Here is a 19,193-nt window from a genome sequence, read left to right as displayed (position 1 = left end):
TCGATTCTAGTGTAAGTGTTCGCTCTCCCAATCGATTTTTGATAAGTATTGAGTATTTGGTCCCTCACTTCTTTCTAATTGACTTTGGTAGGGAATTAGTGTCAGATGTCGATTTTGGATTCCTGCTGATTTGCTCTTCAGATCTAAGAAATACGCATGTTTAGTGATCAAAGTAAAAGCTAGTAAAGGCTTGGCGTTCAGGTAAGGTTAAGGTGAGATTTCGAATTTTGGTAAAGTAATCGATAAGTATGTGTGATTAATCTTTGACTGATACCGATTGTAGGTTTGGGCTAAGGAGATCGCCTCACGCTTGCTTACCAGGTGTGTACATACACTGCACACACATTATGTATTGGCAAAAGCCGAAATGCCAAAAAGTCGAAAGTTTGGCTACAGTAGTCTTTCGAGTGCACGAACACTCATAAGGGGGAGACTGATAGGTTGCTTGAGGCCCACGGGCGATTCCGTGGACTTGGGTTATGATTTGGCCATATGAGCCAGAATGGGCTAAATGGGCCCGATAGGCTGTTGGGCCCATAATAGGCAAAAATTGAATGTTGATGCTATGTGATAGGAACTTGTATGTGAGCATGAATATGAATGTGACTGAGCCTAACGGGCCATATAAATGTGATTTGGGCCTAATGGGCCATATATAGGTGATTTGGGTCTAATGGGCCATATGAATATGATTGGGCTTAGTAGGCCATATAAAGGTATGTGAAATTGTTTGGGCTTTGTAAGGGGTTATAGGCCTAGTATATGATATCCATATAAGACTTAATTAATATATTGCGACTGTGGACAGGCCAAAGAGGTTAAGGTGTGGCAATGGGTATATGCATGTCTAAGATTGGATCTAGGGAGAGCTTGGTACTTAAGCGGTCTTAATGACCCACCTCCTCTTCTCTGGAATCCTAATTGGTGCATAGTATTTGTTCATCTTAGCTCGCGAGACTTGTTAACGGGCCAAGGTAAGTGAAAACCATAATTAAGGAAAAATTATCGAAATGCCCCTAAGGGCAAAAAAAAGACCGAATTACCCCTAGGTGCTGAATGTAAGTTTTATGGATGTGACATGCATACATATGATATTCTGCTTAGGTTGCATAAGGGTGGGAATTATGGAACGGAGGAAGTATATGAGGATCGCATGGTTGCTTGAAAATCGTGGATCCACCTATGACTTTTAAAGCCCAATATGTAAATAAAGGTAGTTTCGCAACTGGGCTATCATGGTGTGTGGGTTGGGTGGGTCGACATTTATATCCCCACATGGTGTGACGGGGGACGAAGCTGGTGTGTAGCGGATGGATAATTTGGATGGGATTGCATTGCATGATTGATGAATGATGTTTTTTCATTTTGAATGCTTGTTTTTGCCGAGGGTTGTCCACACTGAGTTTACGAAAACTCACCCCCTCTTTTATTTTATTTTCAGGTGATGCTCAGTAAAAGGTTCGATGTTTGGAGGGACTCTGGGTGGCCAGCTAGCAAGATGTTTTGCACTTGGGTTTTTTTTTTCAGCATTTAAGTTTTTATTTCTTTTTAAGTATGTTTTAGACCAGATTGTAATAAGGTTTTCATTATGTTATTATTACTTGAATTATTGTTATTAATTTTCACTGTAATTACAAAAAGTTGAACATGGGTTTTCTAAATTATAGTGTGTTTCTACTTTCCGCAATTAAATTCTTAAATATTAAGTTTTCTTAAATCAAATGTTTTAAATAAGGTTTTCGCAACTGAAAGGTGTTTTATTTCTAAAAGTTAATCAGGGATTCTTTCAATTTAAGAAGGGTTTTCATTGAAAACACGGTTTTCACTAAAACACTTCAATGTGACACATCAAATTCGGCCATAGCATCTGGGCCGGGTGTGGGGTGTTACAATTTGGCTGTATATTAAACTGTAAATGTGATTTTCCATAATGCTTAGTTAAATGTGCTTAAGTATATATATACATATATATTCGAATAGATTTTTTAATTTGCATTAATATGCATAACATGTAAATTTCATATTGACTATTATATCAATGCCGCATAAATGAATGAAAAATATAGTATTGAAATTTGTTTCGTTTGTTGTTTAATTTGTACATGTGCAAAAGCTATATAATAATAGGTTTGATATTCAATTAATGAAATAATTATTTAGTTATATGTTCGTATATATATATAATTTGTTTATATATATATTGGATTATGTTTTAATTATGCAATGTTACGAATGATATAGATTTTACATATAACCTTGATAATGTGGACTTTGCCTATGGATTTAGGTTATAAATTTGTACAGATCTGACATGAATTATTTAAGTATATAAAAAAAATCTAATCTGAATTGTGTTAGAGTTAGTAATACCTCTTAACCCTATTCTGGCGACGGATACGGGTTAAGGGTGTTACATTTTATTGGTATCAGAGCTATGGTTTAGTCAGTTGTAGGACTAACGTAGCTTGTGTGAGTTTAGCTATATATGCCATAATAATATACTGTGATAGTGTGATGACTTCTAACATTTGAAATGTGTTTTCATATAGTAAATGGATCCTGATAGAGCTGTAGCTGATGATGTCGAGAGTGTAGCGTTTGCTCCCACGTAAGGGATAGTGCAGGCTAATTCTTGACCGACTTCGAGTAATCTAGAAAGTGAGGCTAAACAAACCTTTTATCAAATGATGAATGACTGGTTCACTCAATATATCCGAACTAACCTAGCTGCACAACAACCTCCACCCCCGATTAATCCATCTTCCATGCCTGCTGTACCTCAAGTAAGTGATCCTTTGTGATTGAATAGACCACCTGTCGATAAAATCAGAAAACATGGAGTTGAAGAGGTTAAAGCCACTGATGATGATGATGCTGAGCAAGCTGAGTTCTGGCTAGAAAATACCATTCGTGTGTTTGATGAGTTATCCTGTACCCCAGATGAGTGTTTGAAATGTGCCATATCTTTACTTCGAGACACATCATATCACTGATGAAATACCCTAGTATCAGTAGTTTCGAGAGAGAAGGTGACCTGGGAATTCTTTCAGACTGAGTTCCGTAAGAAATATATCAGTCAGAGATTTATAGATCAGAAACGTAAAGAATTTCTAGAGCTGAAACAAGTTCGGATGACAGTGACGGAGTATGAGCGAAAATTTGTGAAACTCAATCTGTATGCCTGAGAGTGTGTTTCTACTGAAGCCATAATGTGTAAAAGATTTGAAGATGGGTTGAATGAAGATATCAAACTATTAGTTGGCATACTTGAGATAAAAGAGTTTGTGGAACTTCTTGAGCGAGCTTGGAAAGCTGAAAAGTTCGGGAAAGAGAAAAGAAAAGCTGACTTTGAAGCTAGAGATGCATGCAAAATAACACCTGGTAGTCGGCATCAAAGAAGTCTCGAGATGATTTCAGTCGTTCAAAAGCCACTTCAGTTATTCTCGACGAGATCAGAAGAGACCACCTGTGAGTTTGAGAGCTACCTCGGTAGCCAGTGTGGGTAATGTCAGATCTAACCAACCTGAGTGTGAGCATTATGGTAAATGACATCCTGGCAGTTGCAGATTACATGATCGGGCCTGTTTTAAATACGGGTCGACGGAGCACTACATTCGAGATTGCCCAAGGTTAGATGAAGAGAATCTAGTGCAGAACTCGAGATCGGGTAATACTGCGGCTCGGGGTAGACCACCGAGAAATGCGAGTAATGCGAGTGGAAGTCAGAGAGGAAATAAAAATACAACAGTCAGATCTGAGACTCGTGCACTTGCCAGAGCCTATGCTATACGTGCAAGAGAGGAGGCTTCATCTCCAGATGCCATTATTGGTACATTCACTTTTTATGATACTAATGTAATTGCATTGATTGATCCTGGTTCTACTCATTATTATGTATGTGAGACATTAGTACTCAGCAAGACTCTACCTGTTGAGTCTACTGAGTTTGTGATTAAAGTGTCAAACCCCTTGGGCCGGTGTGTTATGGTTGATAAAGTGTGTAAGAATTGTCCCTTGATGGTTCGAGATTTGATTTTTCTGGCTAATTTGATGTTGTTTCCATTTGATGAGTTCGACATAATTCTGGGTATGGATTGATTGACATTACATGATACTGTTGTGAACTGCAAAAAAAAGACCATTGATCTACAGAGTCAGAATGATGAGATTGTTCGGATTTAATCTAGAGATTTGTATGGTTTACCAGTAGTGATTTCTTCGATGCTAGCTCAGAAATATGTGAGAAAAGGGTGTGAAGCTTATTTTGCCTACGTGCTCGACAGTAAAGTGGCCAAAAGGAGCATTGAATCAGTACCTATTGTATGTGAGTATCCAGATGTGTTTCTTGAAGAATTATCAGGTTTACCACCTATTCGGGAGGTAGAGTTTGGTATTGAGTTAATGCCTAGGACGACTCTAATATCCATAGCTCCAAACAGAATGGCACCTAAAGAATTGAAAGAATTGAAAGCTCAATTACAAGAATTGACAGATAGAGGTTTCACGTGACCGAGTTTCTCTCCATGGGGTGCACCTGTGTTGTTTGTGAAAAAGAAAGACGAAACTATGATAATGTGCATTGATTACAGACAACTTAATAAGGTGACTATAAAGAATAAGTATCCATTGCCACGGATTGATAATCTGTTTGACCAACTAAAAGGGGCTACAGTATTTCCATAGATAGATTGGAGATCAGGCTATTATCAATTGCAAGTTAGAGATTCTGATGTGCCAAAGACTGCTTTCAGAACGAGGTACGGACACTATGAGTTTTTGGTCATGCCATTCGGACTTACGAATGCACCTGCTGTATTTATGGATTTGATGAATCGGATCTTTCGACATTATCTGGATCAGTTTGTGGTTGTGTTTATTGATGACATTTTAATCTACTCTTGTGATGAAGCTGAACATGCCGAACATTTGAGACTTATGTTGCAGACATTGGGAGATAAGCAGTTGTATGCGAAATTCAGTAAATGTGAGTTCTGGTTAAGTGAAGTCAGTTTTCTGGGTCACGTAGTATCAGCATTAGGTATTCGGGTGGATTCGAGCAAAATTTCAGCTATACTAGACTGGAAACCTCCGAAGAATGTTTCTGAAGTTCGAAGCTTTCTGGGATGTGTTGGTTATTATAGACGGTTTGTGAAAGGTTTCTCTATGATTGCAGCCCCGATAACAAAGCTATTGCAAAAAGATGTTAAATTCAAGTGGTCAAAGAAGTGTCAGAAAAGTTTTGATCAGTTGAAAGCCCTTTTGACCGAAGCTCCAGTACTAGTTCAGCCAGAACCGGGTAAAGAATTTGTTATTTACAGTGATGCATCTTTGAATGGTTTGGGTTGTCTTTTGATGTAGGAAGGAAAAGTTATAGCTTATACCTCGAGATAGTTAAAGCCACATGAAATGAACTATCCGACACACGACCTAGAATTGGCAGCCATTGTGTTTGCATTGAAAATTTGACGTTACTATCTGTTCAGTGAGAAATGTCATGTTTATTCTGATAAAAAAAGCTTGAAATATTTGATGACTCAGAAAGATCTAAATTTCAGACAACGCTGATGGCTAGAACTACTAAAAGACTCCGAGCTTGTGATTGACTATCACCCGGGAAAGGCTAACGTTGTTGTTGATGCCTTAAGCCGAAAGTCACTGTTTTCTTTGCGTGAAATGAATACGCATATGACCATGTCTGATGATGGTTCGATAGTGGCTGAATTGAAAGCTAGACCGTTATTTGTTCAACAAATATGTGATGCCTAGAAGGTTGATAATGAATTGATGGTAAAATGAGTTCAGTGTGAAATGGATATTGATTCAGAATTCAGAGTTGATGCTGATGAATGTCTAAGATTCAGAAACTAAATATGCGTTTTGAGGAATTTAGAGTTAATTCAGATGATTTTGAATGAAGCTCATAGCAGTCAGTTATCTGTTCACCCTAGTAGTAAAAAGATGTATAATGATCTGAAACAGCTTTATTGATGGCATGGTATGAAAAGAGACATTTCTAACTTTGTTGCAAGATGTTTAGTCTGTCAACAAGTAAAAGCTGAACATCAGGTGCCTTCAGGATTACTTCAGCTTATCATGATACCTGAGTGGAAGTGGGATAGAGTTACGAAGGATTTTTTATCTGGTTTACCATTGACACCGAGCAAGAAAGATGCAATTTGGGTTGTTGTTGATAGATTGACTAAATTAGCTCATTTTGTTTCGATACGTATGGATTACTCACTTGATAAGCTATCTGAATTGTATGTTTATCAGATTGTGAGATTACATGGTGTGCCTATATCCATTGTTTCGGATCGGGATCCGAGGTTTACATCCCAGTTTTGGAAGAAACTGCAAGATGCACTAGGTATGAAATTACATTTCAGTACTGATTTCCATCCGCAAACAGATGGCCAGTCTGAGCGAATCATTCAGATACTTGAGGATATGTTGAGATGTTGCATTCTCGAGTTCAAAGGTATGTGGGAACGATATCTACCTCTGATTGAATTCTCATATAATAACAGCTATCAATCGAGTATCAAAATGGCACCTTATGAAACTTTGTATGGTCGTAAATGTTGTACGCCATTGTACTGGACTGAGCTCAATGAAAATAAGATACACGGAGTTGACTTGCTCAAAGAAATTTTACAGAAAGTGGAAGTGATCCGTGAAAATTTGAGAGTAGCGTCGGATCGTCAAAAATCTTATGCGGGCTTGAAATGTAAAGAAATAGAGTTTTAGATCGGGGATGAAGTCTTTTTGAAAGTCTCACTGTGGAAGAAAATACTCAGATTTGTTCGTAAAGGCAAATTGAGTCCGAGGTTTATTGGGCCGTATGAGGTTATAGAGCGTATCGGGCCAGTTGCTTACAGACTATTATTGCCACCTGAGTTAGAAAAGATTCACAACGTAATCCAGTTTCGATGCTTCAGAGATATCGATCTAACCCTTCCCATGTGATTAGCTCGTCTGAGATTGAAATTCAGCCTGATATGACCTACGAAGAAGAACCGATCTGTATTTTGACTCGTGAGACTAAAGAGTTACGGAATAAAAAGATTTCGTCAGTTAAAATATTATGGCATAAGCATGGAGTTGAGGAAGCAACATGGGAGCCAGAAGATACAATGAGAGAACGTTATCCGAACCTATTCACCGATAAGATTTTCGGGGACGAAAATCCTTAAGGGGGGAGAGTTGTAACAGCCCAATTTAGACCCTAATCGGAACGGTGGTTTTGAGACCACGAATCTGAGTTAGAAAAATATTTTAAAATTATATTTTGTTTTTATTATGTGTGAATTTATATTTGTGAAATTTTCGTGATTTAATTTTGTCGTTTCAGTGTCCGATTAAATAAAAGGACTTAATCGTGTAAAATGAAAATTTGATGGTTAATTGTAAAAGGGTCGAATTGTTGTTGTCTTTTTAAATTGAGGTATTTATGTTGCAATTTGACCATATGTATTAGTCATGGACGGTAATGGCCATGATTCATAATGATTGCATATTTTATAATAAGTTAAATATGTAAATTAAATAATATATTAATATATGTTATAATATAACATAAAATAAAAGCCATAGTGGTTTATATTATTTTTGACCAAAACATAAAAAAAGAAGAAGAAAGAAACAAGTTTAGGGTTCGGCCATTAGTAAAGCTCAATCAAGGTATGTAATTAGCTCGATTTTTGATAATTTTTACATTTTTGAGATCGTTGCTATGTTATCTACAAAGCCCATGCTTGAATTTTTGATTTTCATGAATATTTTGAGTTATTCCATTGATGAATATTTGAGCTTTATGATGATAGTTGATGAAATATGAAAGATACGTTTTAGATTAACATGTTTTGTATTGGAATTTTTTATGATTTTAAGTAATTAGGGCTAAATTACAAAAATCATAAATTGAGGGACTAAAATGTAAAATAAATGAAATGTGTGGACTTGTATGAACACTAGGAGTTTTCAGCCTAAGCATGGTGTGTGCAAATTTTACATATTTTGTGTTTTGTGCAATTTAGACTAAATTGTAAAAAGTGTAAATATTAGGGGTAAAATGGTAATTTTCCCATTTATGTGTTTTTGGGTGAATTTGATTGAATATTTGATTAAATAAATTTAATTTATATTAATTTAGATCAAGAAAAGAGAAAATCAGATTTGGATCGGGGGAAAATTAAAGTTGTCGATTAGCCGTTCCGTTTCGATTTTTCATCGTCCGAGGTAAGGTTATAAGCAAATAGACTTACTTAGTTTTAATTAAATGCTAAATATATATGCTGAAATGAAATATGTAAATTTATATATGCTATAGCCGAATGTGAATAAGCTTGGCTACTATATTTTCGCATTTGTTCCGACGGAGTTACGACGTCCGAAAGCCCCGTATGAACCTTAGGAATAGTTAGGATACAAAAAGTCCCGTATGAACCTTAGGAATAGTTAGGATACAATGTCATGACATAAGATTCCGATATATGTGTGCGAGTAAGACCATGGCATCGATATGTGATTCCGATATGTGTTTACAAGTAAGACCCTATCTGGGACAGTGGCATCAATATGTGACTACATGTAAGACCACATCTGGGATGTTGGCATTGTACAATTTGTGTGATTATCCGAGTGTCCTAACCAATTTCGAGTGGTTCATCGGGCAAAGGTAAATTGAGTTCGAATGTGTAAAATGAGCTATATGCCAGGTATGATTTAACTCGTTACCTATTTGACGTAAAGTACGTAAGTTCATTCATTAATTGTTGCAAATCTTGAAAGGGTGCAAATGAAGACTATATGTGAATGTGATATGTGTATTTGACTTTGTGAGTTAGTAACTTGTTTATCTTGAATAATCTTTAAACATGTGCATATATGATTAGGTAATTTCGATTATATATTTAATAGATGAATATGATGAATTATTTTGATACAGGGGCTTACGTATTCAAGTGTAATTGGCCTTGAAATTATTATTGAAATGAAACTTAGAATTAGGCATGCATGATTATATGTATTCGGCTTCATGGTTAATATATGCATATGAAACTATGCGATTACATATGAGTTTATATGTTAATGGGTATGTGAAGTAAGTTATAGTGACTAGTTGGTTGTGGAGTATAAATGATAATAATCATAATTTGGCTTCATGAGTATTCTGCCAGGGTGATAATTGAATATGAAAATATATATTTATAATGAATTTCATATATGTGAATATGATATATATATTATGATACTATAATTTAGTTTAGTTTAAATAAGTTGATAATAATTTTGGGATGTTTAATTGCTTATGACTTACTAAGGTTCAAAAGCTTACTCTGTGTTTTTATGTGTGTTTCTATTTTATAGATTTTGGATTCAAGTTACAAGCTCGAGGGTTGTCATCAAAGTCTATCACACTATCTACAGCTTCGGTATTTAAATAATGGAACTCAAATTATGGCATGTATAGGCTGGATCATGTTTTGAAATGTTGGATTTCGGCTTTGTATAAATTAAGCCATGCGAAAATGGCTTAACTTTCATGCTTGAATTCGATTATGTTTGATTATGGTTTAAGGTCATTTTGGTTATATTTCTATGTGTCATGGATGAAGGGTATTTGTGATATGTGTTTTATGCATTGAAGTTGTTTGATGATTTTGGATGTGGTAAAGTGAACCGGCTGATATGTATGTAATAGTATGAATTATGTTTGTTATAAAATTCGATAAAGAAGTTATAATGGTTATAATGTATATTCGGTTATGTTATTAAATATTATGATATGTTTTTATGGCATATTTTATGAGATGAAATGGGTATGATTCTTGTGTATGATATTTTAGCATGGTGCATAAATTGTGAAGTTGGCATATTTGATTTGGCCTTAATATTTACAAATTTGGTTTATTAAGTTATAGAGAAATGGTGTGAATTATTTGTATGTATATTAATGACCGAATAAAAATTATGAAGTGGAATAATTAGTCAAGGTATTATTACTTGTGCTATGATCTTATGTGATTAATTCAATAGTTGAATAGATGTGAAGTGAATTGGTTGTTTATTTGTAATCTAGAATAATGTTTAAATATAATTCTTAGCCTGTGAATTTGAAATGAAATGAATTGTTATTTTTTTTCGAAAATGGTTAATAATGGTATGATGTAATGTGCTTGAACTTGGTAAAATTTGTTTGCGCCTTTTATATATATTTGGCTGTATATTAAACTGTAAATGTGATTTGCCATAATGCTTAGCTAAATGTGCTTAAGTATATATATATATATATATACATACATATCCAAATAGATGTTTTAATTTGCATTAATATGCATAACATGTAAATTTCATATTGACTATTATATCAACGCCGCATAAATGAATGAAAAATATAGTATTGAAATTTGTTTCGTTTGTTGTTTAATTTGTACATGTGCAAAACTATATAATAATAGGTTTGATATTCAATTAATGAAAAATTATTTCATTATATGTTCGTATATATATATAATTTGTTTATATATATATAGGATTATGTTTTAATTATGCAATGTTACGAATGATATAGATTTTATATATAACCTTGATAATGTGGACTTTGCTTATGAATTTGGGTTATAAATTTGTACAGATCTGACATGAATTATTTAAGTATATAAAAAAAAATATGATCTGAATTGTGTTAGAATTAGTAATACCTCGTAACCTCATTCTGGCGACGGATACGGGTTAAGGGTGTTACAATTTAAGTAAATAAAACCCAAATTAAAATAAAACTTAGAGAGGCCTTATTACAAAACAAATACACAAATTAAATACTTATAAATTAAAAATTAAAAATGAAAGCAAATGCGGTTGTGTGGCCATCATCGAGTCCCTCGCAGCACTGATCCACCTAAGGATTACCTGCGCAGAAAAATAAAAGGGCGAGTTTATGAAAACTCAGTGTGCAATCCTTGATCAAAGATACAGTCAGTTGTACAATAGACAAAATATAGTCTGGGCCTAAGCCTATTTCAGTAGCAGTGCAGTCTCAGCTAGGGCCTTAGCCTATTACAATATTAGTATTAGTGTGGGCCTTACCCCATTTTAGTAACAGTAATAGAAATGCAATCAGAAATCCTACCCATCCATCCTCTACACTCCACTTCGTCCAGCCCTACACTCCATGCGGGGATAAAATCAACCCACCCATCCTTACACTCTAAAATATAGTACAGGTTGCGGCACTAAACAGTGTTTGCAATAGAGCTGCTAGTACAGTACACTTACTCCAAATATAATAAACATGTCCCCATGTAATATGTCATGTCATAATATCATACTGTATGCAAAAATGTCATGCTCGATTATAGTCATACATATCATAGGTGTAACAGCCCGATTTAGACCCTAGTCGAAACGGTGGTTTTGCGACCACGAATCTGAGTCAGAAAAATATTTAAAAATTATTTACTATGTTTACTATGTGTGAATTTATATCTGTAAAATTTTTGTGTTTTCATTTTATCGTTTGAATGTCTGATTAAATAAAAAGACTTAATCGAGTAAAATAAAATTTTGATGGTTAATTATAAAAGGGCCAAGATGAATGTGTCCTTATAAAAGGAAGTGCTTATGCTGTAAATAAACCATATTTATAAGCTAAGGACGGTAGCAACCTTAATGAACATGATTTTATTATATGTCAAAGGTTAAATATGTAAATTATGTAATAATATGTATATAATAAAACATATAATTAAAAATCAATGTTCATATTCTTATTTCATGACCGAAATACATAAAGAAAGAAAAGAAAAAGAAGGTAGGGTATTCGACACTTTGGAAGTTCAATCAAGGTATGTAAGTAGCTCGGGTTTTTATAATTTTTACATTTTTGAGACCGTTGCTAAGTTATCTACAAGACCCATGCTTGAATTTTTGATTTTGGTGAATATTTTGAGTTATGCCATTTTTGAAAGTTTGTTATTTTTGTTGTTTGATGATGAAATATGAAAGATATGTTTTGGATTAACATGTTTTGTATTGGAGTTTTTGATGATTTTGAGAAATTAGGACTAAATTGCAAAAATAATAATTTGAGGGACTTAAATGTGGAATAAATGAAATAATGGACTTGTATGAACATGGGTAAAATTCAGCCTAACATGGTTATATTTAAATTTTGAATATTTTGTGTTTTGTGAAATAGGGACTAAATTGTGAAAAATGTGAAATGTCAGGGGAAAAAACGTAATTTTCCCATTTATGTGTTTTTGGATGAATTTGATCGAATATTTGATTAAATAAGTTCAATATATATTAATTTAGATCAAGAAAAGAGAAAATCAGATTTGGATTGGGGAAAAACTAAAGTCGTCGACTAGTCGTCTCGTTTCGTTTTTCATCTTCCGAGGTAAGTTTATAAGCAAATAGACATTGATAATTTTAGTTAAATGTGAACTATATATGCTGGAATGAAATGTGTGAACATATATTTATAGTAGCCAAATGTATACAAGCTTGGCAACTATGTTTGTGAGTTCGATTCTATCGAGATATGACATTCGAAAGCCCCGTATGAACCTTAGGAATAGCTCGAATACATATGTCATGACATAGGATTCTGATATATGATGTGCGAGTAAGACCATGGCATCGATATATGTGTGCGAGTAAGACCACGTTTTATACATTGACATCGATATGTGACTCCGATATATGTGTGTGAGTAAGACCCTGTTTGGGAAAGTGGCATCGATATGTGATTACATGTAAGACCACGTCTAAGACATTGGCATTGTATGATATACGTGATTATCCGAGTGTCTTATCCAATTCCAAATGGTTCATCGGCCAGCGATATGTTGTGAATGAATGTGTAAAATGAGATAAAATGATCAGGTATGAATTACCTTATTACCTAATTGAAGTAGGGTAAGTAAGTTATTTAATATTTGTTGCAAATCACATATGATGTAAGTAGAGAATGAATGTGAATATGGAATGTGTATTTGGCCTTGTGAACAAATAATATGGAAATTTTTGAAATAATTCTAGAATATGAGTATAATAGATTATGTATATTCGGCCATATAATAAGTGTATGTATAAGATGTGATATTTTGATTCATGAGCTTGTGTATATGAGTGTAAGTTTACTTGGTTATAATATGACATTTTGGCTTTGAAATTCGAATGATGTTTTGTTAATATAGTTATTTGAGTATTCGCCAAGGTAATAATTGTGTATGAAAGTATATATATTATTATTGAAATGCTAAGTTTGAGATTATATGTGATAATGAGATTATATGTGATTATGATATTATTGTTTGGTTTAGTTTATTCGAGTTGACTATATCATTGAGTTATTTATTTGCTTATGACTTACTAAGTTATAAAAGCTTACTCTGTGTGTGTGTTTGTTTCTGTTTTATAGATTTTGGATCAAGTTATGAGCTCGGGGATCGTCAGCAAAGTTCATCGCCCTATCTACTGTTTCAGTACTTAAATAGTTGATCTCGAATTATGGCATGTATAGGCTAGCCTTGGAGTTAGTTTATTTTGAAAGTGTATGTATATAAGCCATGCAAAATGGCTTGACTTCTTTGCTGAAAATCGGTTATGTTTTGATTATGGTTTGAGCTCATTTTTGGTTATAATGCTATGTGCTATTGATGAGAGGTATTTATGGTATGTGTTTTGTGCATTGAAGTTGGCTAATGATTTTGGATGTGATATGAATGAATTGGTCATAATATATACATAGATATGTTTGGTTGATTCAGATGTGGTTCATACTAAGATAAAGTACATATATGCGAATTTTGTTATTACGTTTAGTTAAGGATATTTTGTAATGTTCGAACATGGTTGGAGTTACTTTGTTTTGTTTTTCATATGATTTGTAAGATTTGTTTCTTGGATATATATGTGACAACCCGAATTAGGGCCTAATCGGAATAGTGGTTTCATGACCACAAATCCGAGATAGAAATAATTGTTTTATAATTATTTTGGGGTTTATGATATGATTGCATGATTGTGTGAAAATTTCGTGATGAAATTCTATGCCTAAAGTGCTTAAATTGAAAGTAGGGACTAAATCGAATAAGTTGCAAAATTTGCATCCCGAAGTTTTAGTATGAAATTGTTTTGGAATATTAATTAGGAGGTCTTAAATAGCAATTTGACCAATTTTAAGTTCATGGACAAAATTAGGACATGGAAGGAATTTTGAAAGTTTAGTAAGGAGGGCATTTTGGTCATTTGGATATTAAATGAAATAAAATGGGAAAAATAACACAAAATTGATCATCATCCTCCTTAGTTGCTGCCGAATTCTCCTCTCTCCATAGCTAGGGTTTCTTCAATTTTCAAGCTCCATAGTAAGTGATTCCAAGCCCGCTTTTAATGTTCTTTACGTTTTGGAATCCGGAAGCTCGATTAAGCTTATGCTAGTAATAATTTAACCTAGGGTTCACATTTGGAAAAATACCCATAGGTGAAATTTGTGTATTTTGATGTTTTATGATAGAATATGAGGTTTTAAATTATGTTAAATAACTTGTGCTACTCGGTTTTAAGTGAAAACGAGTAAAACGGCATAATCGGTAAAAATACCTATTGTTCATAACTATATGATAGAGTGAGAATTTGATGTTGTTGTAGAAGAGAAAAATGTTCAGCATATCATAAAACATAAGAATAAGGGCTGAAATTAAATTCGAGCCTAGGGGCAAAATGTAATTTTGTAAAAGTTAGGGGGCAAAAATGTAATTTTTCCATGATGTGATTTTTGGATTGAAATAAATAGTATGAGTATTAAATGAGCTAAATGTGTTATTATAGATCAAGAAAGACGCGGAATTGATCTCGAACGGGGGAAGGAAAAAGTTTTGGACTAAATTGCAAAATTTCCACATTTTGCACCAAGGTAAGTTTGTATGTAAATATTACAATAATTTCATGTATATTCTTATATTTCAGCCTATTATATAAATATACTAGCTGATGTTAAAATATAAATCGACTATTGGAAGAATGGAAATAAATATAGAGAGAGATCCCGTTGAACATTCGAGAGATCGAATGAAATAGAGGGCGTAGCTAGGTCACATGTATGATGCTGAGTGCACATCATGTGTACAAGAAAGCTACAAGACACCTGTAGTAGCTAGGTCACATGTGTGATACGAGATGTATCCCATGTAGACAAGAGAGCTACGTGAAAGATAAATGTAGCTAGGTCGCATGCGTGATTCCAAGTGAAGGACACCATGTAGACAAGAGAGCTACGTGAAAGATAAATGTAGCTGGGTCGCATGCGTGATTCCAAGTGACGGACACCATGTAGACAAGAGAGCTACGAGACAAATCGGCTAGGTCGCATGAGTGGTACTAAGTGTTCACCATGTGTACAAGAGAGCCGAACTAAACGAAGTATGATGGTGGGGCGTGTCTTTGAAACCATTAAATATCGAGGATTAATCCGAATTGTTCAATGGGATGGTTTTGTGGTGATATTGTGGTTTGGACCTACACTTATGGTGAATGAAATGTGGTGAAAATGATTTGTGGTATATACATACATAAGATAAAATGAGGTTAGCATAAAGAATGTGTGAAAGAGTGAAATTAGCATTAAAACTGTTTTTAGATGGTAGCAGTGACGTGATTTTGAAAAATCACCAAAATAGGAGGAATATAATTAGAGGTTGAATGAGATGTGAAATTAAAGTTTAGTGAGTCTACTTTCATATAAAAGAAACAGAGCAAGCAAAGGAATTCTATATTTTGAGATATTTACAATTGTATGTGACTTGCTCAGGATGAATACGTGATCCCCTGTTTCAACTTTGAAAAATCATTAAAAATTGTACAAAGCAAATTAAGAAATATAGTTTACATGTCTAAATTCCTCATTGAGACTAGTTTTAAATGAAACAGACTTCAGGGTTGTTTGAATTGTGTACTGAGAGAAATTCAATTTGTAGTGAACAGAGGTCAGATCAGTCGAGCTGTGTAACAGGGGAAACTTTAACTAATAAACTGTACTAATCAGCTGAACTAAAAATTATAAAAAAAAATTAGCAAAAACCTTTATGAGTCTAGATTGAGGGAAATTTTACGGATTTGAATTTCGAGTTTTGTAACTCGAGTTATGATTTATTTAGTGAATATGACGCAGCAGAGACAGCTTAATCAAAGTGGAATGAATAGTGAAGTTAAAGTAGATGTACTTGAATTGTTGTGTAAACATGTTAGATTTTTTTTAATTAGTATTTACATACTTACTTACTAAGCTATAAGCTTACTTTGTTTCTCTCTTTTGTCTTATAGTGTTCTTCGGCTTGCTCAGGAGTTAAGGATCGTGAAGATCTATCCGCACTATCATACTTTAGGGTATTTGAACTAAACGTTTTGAATTATGGCATGTATAGTAGGCTTAATTATTTTGTTACGTGTCATATTTGTCTAGGTTTAAAATATTAGTTACAAGATGCTTGACCAGCTAATTTGTACAAGCCATTAAAGTTGGCTAATATTGTTCAAGACATATTTATATTTCGGTTATGTTTAATGGTATGTGTTATGTTCTGGTAATACCTTGTATCCTGTTCCGGCGACGGTAATGGGTAAGGGGTGTTACATTTAGTGGTATCAGAGCTATGGTTTAGTCGGTTCTCGGACTAATAAAGTGTGTGTAAAAGTCTAGCTATACATGCCATAAAAATATTGTGATAGTGTGGTGACTCCTGATTATTCTAAACTGTGTTTTGTTTTAATATAGTAATGGATCCCAAGGAACTGCGGTGATGATGTCTTAGTAATGCGCCGGCTCCCGCACAAGGGACCGCTACCGTGGAAAATAGACTGAGACATTGAGACAAGGAGATGAGGCTCGGATGCCTTTCTCCAAATGATGAACAATTGGTATACTGAATTTATTCGAGCAAATCCAAATGCTCAACCTCCTCCACCCCCTCCTATACCTCAGACGATTCCTGTAGCTGCTCAAGGTATAGATTTGGTAAGAATGAACAAGCCTCCGGTTGACAAGATTCAAAACAAGGGCTGAAGAGTTTAGAGCAAAGGTCGATGATGATCCCGAGAAAGCGGAATTCGGCTTGAAAATTCTACCCGTGTATTTGATGAGCTCTCATGTACACCGAGGAATGCTTAAAGTGTCTTTGTATCGCTTTTGAGAGATTCGCTTACCACCGGTGGAAGACTTTGGTTGCAGTGGTGCCAAAAGAAAAAGTTACTTGGGATTTCTTCCAGAAGAATTTAGAAAGAAATACATAAGTCAGCGATTCATTGATCAAAAGCGGAAGGAGTTCCTTGAATTGAAGCGGGGAAAATGTCGTGCAGTATGAACGCGAATTTGTAAGACTCAACAAGTATGCCTGTGAATGTGTGTCCACCGAGGCCATTATGTGTAGAAGATTTGAAGATGGGCTGAATGAGGACATTAAAGTGCTTGTAGGAATTTTGGAGTTGAAAGAATTTGTAGTATTGGTTGATCGAGCTCTTAAAGCCAAGAATTGAACAAAGAAAGAAGAAAAGTCGCTATTGAGGCCCGAGATGTCAAAAAAGACAGATAAGCAAGCCATTTCAATCTCAACCAAAGAGGTCCAAAGAGACAAACCCTCGAATGACAGCTTTCAATTGGGGATTCACAGAGATCGTGGTAGAGCATATTCGGGTCTAAAGCTCAAGCTACTTGGTGGCAAGTGTGGGTAATGTGCGACCTAGAAAGCCCGAGTGTCAACAATGTGGCGAGCAACATTATGGTGAGTGTTGGGGACCGAGCGAGCTTGTTTCAGTCTTGTTCTCATGAGCATTTTATTAGAGATTGTCCGGAGAAAGTTAAAGAAGAAAGATTTCAGAGTCTGGACAGAATACCACCGCTAGTAGAGGTAGACCACCGAGAAATCTGGAGGTGGGACTAGTAGTAAAACGGTGATGAAAGATTTAACGGCAAGATCGAAGCTAGAGCACCGCTAGAGCTTATGCTATACGTGCCAAGAAGATGCATCATCTCCGATGTTATTATCTTGGTACATTTTCTCTCTATGATACTATTGTTATTGCATTGATTGATCCCGGTCCACTCATTCCTATATTTGCATGAATTTAGTATCCAATAAAAGTTGCTGTTGAATTTATTGAGTTTACGATTAAAGTGTCGAACCCTTAGGCCAATATGTGCTAGTTGACAAGGTTTGCAAGAATTGCCCATTAATGATTCAAGGTCACTGCTTTCCCACCAACTTGATGTTGTTACCATTTGGTGAGTTTGACGTTATCTTGGGAATGGACCGTTAACATTGTATGATGCTAAGGTAGATTGTAAACAAAAGACACTAGAGTTGAAATGTGAAAATGGAGAAATTCGTGGGTTGAAACAGATGAATCAAATAAATTGCCTATGGTGATTTCGCACATGTCTGCACGTAAATACATGAGAAAAGGGTGTGAAGCTTATCCGCTTATGTAATGAATATTGAGTTGCCCCAACTGAAATTTGAATCGCATCTGATAGTCTGTGAGTTTCGGATGTATTTCGGAGGAATTGCCAGGTTGCCTCCGAATAGAGAGATAGATTTTGCTATTGATTTGTTGCCGAATCGCACCGATCTCGATTGCTCCATATAGAATGGCTCATTGAATTAAAAGAATTGAAGGCTCGATTGCAGGAGTTAACAGACAAGGGATTTGTGAGACCGAAGTTTCTCTCCTGGGTGCTCTGTATTATTCGTAAGAAGAAGGATGGTTCAATGAGACTTTGCATTGATTACCGCTCGACTTAATAAGGTGACTATAAAGAACAAGTACCCATTGCCGAGGATTGATGATTTATTCGATCGCTTAAAGGGGCCACAGTGTTTTCAAAGATTGATTTGAGGTCCGGTTACTACCAATGAGAGTTAAGGAGTCGACATGTGCGAAAACCGCCTTTAGGACAAGGTTTGGACATTATGAGTTTCTTGTGATGCCTTTCGCTTAACAAATGCTCCAGCTATATTTATGGACTTAATGAATCGGATCTTCCTACCATATTTGGATAAGTTTGTAGTAGTGTTTATAGATGACATTTTAATTTATTCTCGAGATGAGTCGAACATGCCGAACACTTGAGAACTATATTGCAAATCTTGAGAGAAAAGAAACTGTTTGCCAAGTTTAGTAAAAGTGAG

Source organism: Gossypium arboreum, chromosome 1 (assembly GCF_025698485.1).
Source record: "Gossypium arboreum isolate Shixiya-1 chromosome 1, ASM2569848v2, whole genome shotgun sequence".
Taxonomy (NCBI): Eukaryota; Viridiplantae; Streptophyta; class Magnoliopsida; order Malvales; family Malvaceae; genus Gossypium; species Gossypium arboreum.
The sequence above is the reverse complement of the archived record's forward strand: the minus strand, read 5'-3'. Positions refer to the sequence as shown.